General features: G+C 37.9%; 1 long non-coding RNA gene across 1 annotated transcript; it reads right to left on the reverse strand.

The window, feature by feature from the left end:
- Window positions 1-484: 484 nt before the first annotated feature.
- On the reverse strand, window positions 485-6,641 carry LOC123315682. The gene is made up of 3 exons (XR_006537977.1): window positions 6,465-6,641; window positions 2,052-2,162; window positions 485-614 (listed from the first exon to the last, which is right to left on the reverse strand). It is a non-coding gene; the product is annotated as an uncharacterized LOC123315682 (long non-coding RNA).
- Window positions 6,642-7,567: the final 926 nt, after the last annotated feature.

A 7,567-nucleotide genomic window follows, 5' to 3' on the forward strand; every position in this document is an offset into this window, starting at 1 on the left:
AAATCTTCAGAAGAGGTTTTCGAACTCTTCCAACGAGGGGGTCTGAAATGTTACGAAATATATTTCTGCGATGTTTGTGTAAAGTTGCTGGAATCTTTCTAGAAATATTTTTGGAAGATTTATATGCAATAATAGGAAATATTTCCATAAAAATTTAGGAATTGTTTTGAATTATATTCAGCGTTATCTGACTTTAAATATTTCTGCAATATGCAAAAAAATATCTTTCGAAGTCTCTGAACAATATTTCGCCAGGGTAGCTGAATAACTTCATAAAATACATGTTCCTGAAGAATTGAGCAATACTTTGAACATATATCTTCAAAGTAATACCAAATTTTTGAGGATTTGTATTTCATAAAGTCCCTTGCTAAATATTGTTCAAAGATCTCGCAAGATATTTTTTGAGGAACATTATATTTATATGTATAAGGTTTTCCTGAAAGAGTATAACAAGGTTATATTTGTATTGAATAGATCAAAATCAGTTAAAAAAATTTATTCATTTTTCATTAACTACATTAAAATATGTATCAATATACACGAATTCTTTATCTTCGTCATCAGGATCTGCAGATAATTGAAACGGATATTGTCGTTGGCTACTGGCAATCCTGGAATAAATATATTTTTATGATTTTTCAGAAACAGAAAGTTCCATTTTTTGTGAATTTAGGGTCATGAAAGTTCTTCTATGAATAATTGGGGTAATTATGGCAAAATTGGAGGAAAAGTAATTAATATGTACTTTTCAGAAAATTAATTGAGCAGCAGTAAATACGGGGTCTTTATTAAAGATTGTTGCATAGCATTTGGCTTCGAATGATGCTCCTTACTAAAGGGTTCTGAACTGAATAACATCATAGAATTTCGAAATTGACGCCAACTGGTGTAAAAATTATTTATAAACAACCTGTCAGTACTAGATGATACTACATTGGTGGTATGGAATATTTATAGTACTGAAAAGATTCACTTTACTGAAATATGTTTTCTTCAACTTGTCAAATTCCTGATCGGTGTGATTTTGGTATTAGAACAAATAGATGTTAACAGAAGATTTTATAGTGCAAGTGTGTAACTTTGAACAAATTCAGTAAATCAAAGGCAGTTTTTGTTGTTGTAAATATGCCAGAACAGAGCGATCGGTAGTTTAAGTTGCGCTATTTTTCATTCAGAAAAATGTTGTAGAGCGTGACCTTAATTTCAGACATGACGTCAGTGATGATTTTTTCAGAGGACAATTCTAATTTTTTTATGATTACCCTTATGTTACACTTACGCACACAAATATAAAGTTTTTATTTCATATTCTTTTGTTCGATTTTTTAACAAACGTTGTGACCCACAGAACGACAAACTAATGAATATCCTCGTTAATCTTCGCTGCTACTCTCAACTTTTTATTTGACAGAAAACGATTATCAAGAACCTCGTGTCATTCAATTTTTGAAATAACCGAGTTATTTTTTCGAGTTGAATCAGATTCCCTCGTTTTCGAATTAGTCGATGTTTGTTGAATATCTTTCCAACGACAAGAAATAAGACTTTAATATTTGGTACATACTTAAGTGTAACGTGATAAAACATTCAGAAATGGAGAGGATAACAACTATGTGAAAAATGTACTTACATGTAAGTACATGTAAGTACATGTAAGTACATCGATTTCGAAAGTGGTTACCCCCTCGGAAAAAATTGAAAAAATTTCGATAAATGTATCAAATTACAGTATAATATTCCCTCACTCAAGAAAGCTCCATTTAAAAATACTAATCAACCTGTGCTAGTATATTTAGAAAAAAACTGCCCTTTTCACAGAATTTGTTTGAAGTTAAATTCTCACACTCTATAAAGTGAAGTCATTATTTACAAAACAATAAAAGCCCTAAAAAAATTCACTTCACGAGAACAATTTTAGAGCAGATTCTATTTCGACAGCAACTCGCACAGCAAGTAGTCGTGAAAAGAAACACAAAATTCATTCTATTCTGAGGGTGAACTGAAGAAAAGCAAAAAATCTCAGGATATGAAAAAATTATAAAACTCACTTTTTATTCCGTCCACCATCTGAAGTCATCAAACCATATCCGTATGGGTAACACTGTGTATTATTTCGGCATCTGTCGCTTCTTCATATTTTGTCCTTTCACCAAAAGCTACTGCAAAACATTCACAGTATGAAGTATTGTAACCAGTCCGGCCCTTGCGGTCGGACCTTTCGAGAACCAGGGCGGTCGCTTCCTTCTGGAAGAATCGCGAAAGGTTCGCGAAGGTACCTGAATGTTTCCGGCGCCTATATAAGCCCAGCGGAGGAGCAGGTAGGCAAGTACAAGTACAGTTACAGTGCAAGCGACTAGTGGAAATAAATAGTAGTGAAATAGTTAGTTTGTGAGTTATAAGTTTATTAAGTGTAAATAAATAATTTTAATAAGTTGGACGTTTTAATCAAGCGAAGGAAACGTTACATTGGTGTCACGTGTGCGGTTCAACATCGCTCGAATTAAATAAATAATTTTGGATATTTGGAGTTCATGCCAGTGACCACAAGACTGCAGAACGCGATGGAGACTCAAGCGGTAATGGACTTTTTGAGAAAATTGAATGAGAAAATGGACGAGAACTCTTGTAAGTTAAATGAACAATTGGAAGAAAATTCTAGAAGATTGAATGAGAAAATTGATGAGAAAATGGACCAGATTAAGGAAAATTGTAACAATGTGGTGAGTCAACTTACAGACAAATTGGATAAGAAACTGGAAACCATAAATGAAAAATTTGAAAAAGTAGACGAGAAGTTTGATATAGTGAACGAAAAATTTGACGAAGTTTATGAAAGAGTTGATGAAAAGTTTGACAAAGTTTATGAAAGAGTTGACGAAAAGTTTGACAAAGTTTATGACGACGTTAATGGAAAATTGGAAGAAATGGCAGGAATAATTGAACATCATTCCAAATTGATAGATTCCTTGAAAAAACGTCAAACAGAACAGATATTCTGGCTTCAACACCCTACAACACAGCGAAAGCGGAAAATAACGGCGAAGGTAGTAGAATGAAGATCAAGCCTCCAACTTTTGATGGAAAAATACCCTGGTCGACATATCAAAAACAGTTTGAAGCTGCTGCCCTGGTGAACAATTGGAACGACAACGAAAAAGCCACGGCATTAATAATCGCTCTACGAGGAGAGGCACTCAACATTCTGCAGACGATCCCGGAGAGTCAACAAGCCTGTTACGAAGTTCTTACATCGAAACTTCAGATGAGATATGGTGATGCTCATCTACAACAAGTATACCATGCACAAATAAAGAACCGAGTGCAGAAAACAGGGGAAAATCTCCAGGAGTTTGAAGCTGATGTGGCGAGATTAGTCAGGCTGGCTTATCCATCTGCTCCAGATAGCTTCCTGGAACAGCTATCAATCCAGACATTCGTGGATGGGATAAAGGATAGTGAAATACAACAAGCCCTGAGACTAGCACGCCCTAGAACCATTGATGATGCCTTAGCCCAGGCTTTGGAAATTGAGGCAGCGAAGCAAGCGTCGCATAGAGGACACCTTCGTGTAAGACAAGTCCAAGAAACAGACCGATCTATTGAGGACATTGTCAGAGAAAAAGTCCGCAGAATATTGCTTGCTAGGAAAAAGGATGCTGTGTGCTGGAACTGCAACAAAAGGAGGCATTTCAAGCAAAATCGTCCAGAATTTGAAAGGGCTACAGCTGGGAAAATAAAAGGAGTCGCTGTGGTAAACAATGGCTCGACCAAAACCATCGAGTGTCCCCAGAATTCCAGCCATTGTTCGCGCCTGGAAGAAAAGATCGATTTAAGGCGGACTACCGTAATCGAAGACGACTGGCTACCTGAAGAAATTCAAAGAGCACAAGAAGAAGATAACGACTTGAAAATAATCCTGAGTTGGAAGAAGAGCGGTAGACGACCTACTTGGGAAGAAGTATCCAAACTGAGCCAGAATATAAAGTCGTTTTGGGCACAATGGGAAACGCTGAAGATTGATGGAGGTCTTCTGAAACGTTGCTGGGAAAATGAAGATGGAACTGAGCAGAGACTTCAGTTGATTGTGCCGAAGAGCCGTGTGACAGACATTCTGACCAGACTACATAATGGAACTTCAGGTGGACATTTCGGGATAACCAAGACGTTGGAAAAAGTCAGGCAGCGATTTTATTGGCTAAATTGTAAGAGGGACGTTAAAGATTGGTGTAGAAGATGCAAGGTTTGTGCTGCTGCTAACGGACCTTATGGTAAAGGAAAAGCACCAATGAGGCAATATAACGTCGGATCCCCCATGGAACGAGTAGCTATCGACATCGCTGGCCCCTTTCCCGAAACAGACCATGGAAACAAGTACATTTTGGTAGCGATGGACTATTTCACGAAATGGGTGGAAGCCTACGGTATTCCTAATCAAGAGGCAAGTACGGTAGCTGATAAATTGGTCAGAGAATTCTTCTGCAGATTTGGAATACCTCTTGAGCTGCATTGTGATCAAGGCAGAAATTTTGAATCGAAGTTATTCCAAGAAGTATGCAGCAAATTGGGGATTCACAAAACAAGAACTACACCTCTTCATCCACAATCAGACGGCATGGTCGAACGAATGAATCGGACCATGGGAAAACATCTAGCCAAAGTAGTTTCTGATCACCAGCGGGATTGGGATGAATATTTACATCTATTCACCATGGCATATAGATCTTCGGTTCAAGAATCTACCAAGGAAACTCCATCCAGTATAATGTTCGGCCGAGAAATAAGGCTGCCTTGCGACTTAGAGTTTGGATGTAAGCCTGGAGAAGACGTAGCTGGGGAGGACTACGTTAGTAAATTAAGGAACAAGCTGGATTACATTCATGACAAGGTACGCAATCAAATGCAGCAAGCAAGTGACCGAATGAAAATGCGCTACGACATCAAGGCTATTGAAGGTGGATTCACCACTGGAGATCTGGTGTAGCTACATAATCCACAAAGGAGGAAAGGTTTTTCACCAAAGCTGCAGAGACAGTGGGAGGGACCGTATGAAATAATCAAGAGGATAAATGATGTAGTTTACCGGATAAGGAAGCTCCCCAGAGGAAAACCAAAGGCTGTCCATTTCAACCGATTAGCCCCGTACGCGCAGGACAAAGAAGAGGTACGTCTTGTGGAAGCCCCGATGCAAGGTAGCAGCGATTACCAGAAGTTTATGGATTGTTATGGTGAGACACGCGTTGCACGGTTCGGCGTTACACAGGAAGTACATCAAGATCTCTTTACCGTGTCTGAGGAATACTCTCTCGCTCATTGCGTAGCGGAGGACCTTCGTATGAGCAAAGGAATAGCCAGAGTATTCAGAAATAAATTTGGACGTCAGGAACAACTATTGCGACAGCAGCCAAGAATCGGGAACGTTTTGAAATTGAAGCTGAAGGTCGGTTCATTTATTACTTAGTCACAAAGCAACATTCCTATCAGAAGCCAACCTACCAGAATCTATGGACGGCACTGCATAGCTTGAAAGAAGACCTTCAACGCTTTGGGGTTAGGAAATTAGCTGTTCCCAAGCTCGGTTGTGGATTGGACCAGCTAAATTGGCGAGTTGTGCGAAGCATGCTGGAGGTGGTATTTCAGGGGACTGGTATACGGATCCTGGTGTGCAGTTTCAACCCAAAGCAGGCCAGGGAGCCTGGAAAAACTGTGGAGTGCTACTTCCATCAGAATGGCTACTGTAGGAATGGTGATGAGTGCAAGTTTCGCCACGGTCCTCGGAGAAATTCACTAAATCTGTTCTGGGACAGAACAGGCTTGAGGAGGGGACAGTGTAACCAGTCCGGCCCTTGCGGTCGGACCTTTCGAGAACCAGGGCGGTCGCTTCCTTCTGGAAGAATCGCGAAAGGTTCGCGAAGGTACCTGAATGTTTCCGGCGCCTATATAAGCCCAGCGGAGGAGCAGGTAGGCAAGTACAAGTACAGTTACAGTGCAAGCGACTAGTGGAAATAAATAAGAGTGGAAATAAATAGTAGTGAAATAGTTAGTTTGTGAGTTATAAGTTTATTAAGTGTAAATAAATAATTTTAATAAGTTGGACGTTTTAATCAAGCGAAGGAAACGTTACAGTATGATACAACTTTAATCAAATGATATAATTTGCATAAATACGTAAACAAATATCAAAAAATGAAAATACGAGTAGAAATCCATAAAACATGGAATTCATTACCTCCCAATCACATGTTAAAATAGATATTATAAATAGAATAAAGATTAATTCGAAAATTCCTCTCGTTCAACCTGGTTGTGGTAAGGTAAGACCTAGGGTGAAACAGTTGAATTGCGATGAAAAATAATAAAAATGAACATATACAAATACTTCGGTGACATTATGGCACAAATGGATAGATTTAATAACACGTGTAAGTAGATGGAAAACGTTAAAGAGGAAATAAGTTACTTACCAAGAATCAAGTGGTAATCAAACTGGAATTTATTTCGTTCCATATCAATACACACGTTAGTCTCACACAAACACACAAAACGATCGAGACAACGCGCAAACGACAAAATCAAAATGGCACCAATGAATGCTTCCTTGTTCGGCTTGCGCTTCTTCGAATGAAACCCAAATCTCACGTACTGCCGTTTCTCGTTTCTGCAGCTGCTCAGCTGGCTAGAGTGGCTAGTGATCAGCGTTGCCAGTTCCAGAAATTTTATTCCCCAGTATACGGTATCCAGAGTAAAGTGAATTTTTACTATGTTGAATTACCTAGATTGATTAGATGGAATTTTATTTTTATCAAGCCTTGAAAAGAACGGATAGAGAATAACGACTTCTGAAAGTAGTACTTGTTAAGTTCATTTGTATCCAAGGAATAAAATAAATAAAGTCAGTTCCTAAAGACAATATGATTAAAAATAATTCATCTACTTCACAAATTATTTATTACTTATAATGATTGAATGCCGATTATACAGTTACAGATAAAAGCTTAATCCAACGTTGAACCCAATTCAAAATTCAACTGACTGCCACTGACAATGACAAAATAGAACTGAACTGTCCAAAATTACAATGGATTCAACTTTGAACTCGATTTGAACCTGAACTGTATAAAACCGTGGCTTAGAGTAATTGAAGATAGTGTAATATATGAAATAAAACAGATTTCTGGACATCGGAAAATAAATCTTAGGAAGATTTCTCCAACCTGGCATCGCTGCTGATTTTATCGCGGGGGACTGGGAATGCCGCGTCGACGCACACTAGTCTAGTCGAGAGAAGAGCGCGTTATATGAAAGTTAACTAGGATACGACGAAAATTTAAAGCTGCATTTAATATACATAAAGGGGTAGTAGGTGAATGTAATTTAGTATCTCCGAAGTAATTCAAGGGATAAAATGAAATAAAAATTAATGCTACTCTATGCAATATAGTTTCAATAGAATATCTATAGACAAAATTATAAATTGTTGAAGAATCAAGGTATAGACTATACAGTCAAATTTATTCATACAGATAGATATTTTGTTGTTGTTATTTGCTCTTTCGACGTACTATAA

This window comes from Coccinella septempunctata, chromosome 6, assembly GCF_907165205.1.
Source record: "Coccinella septempunctata chromosome 6, icCocSept1.1, whole genome shotgun sequence".
NCBI classification, from domain to species: domain Eukaryota; kingdom Metazoa; phylum Arthropoda; class Insecta; order Coleoptera; family Coccinellidae; genus Coccinella; species Coccinella septempunctata.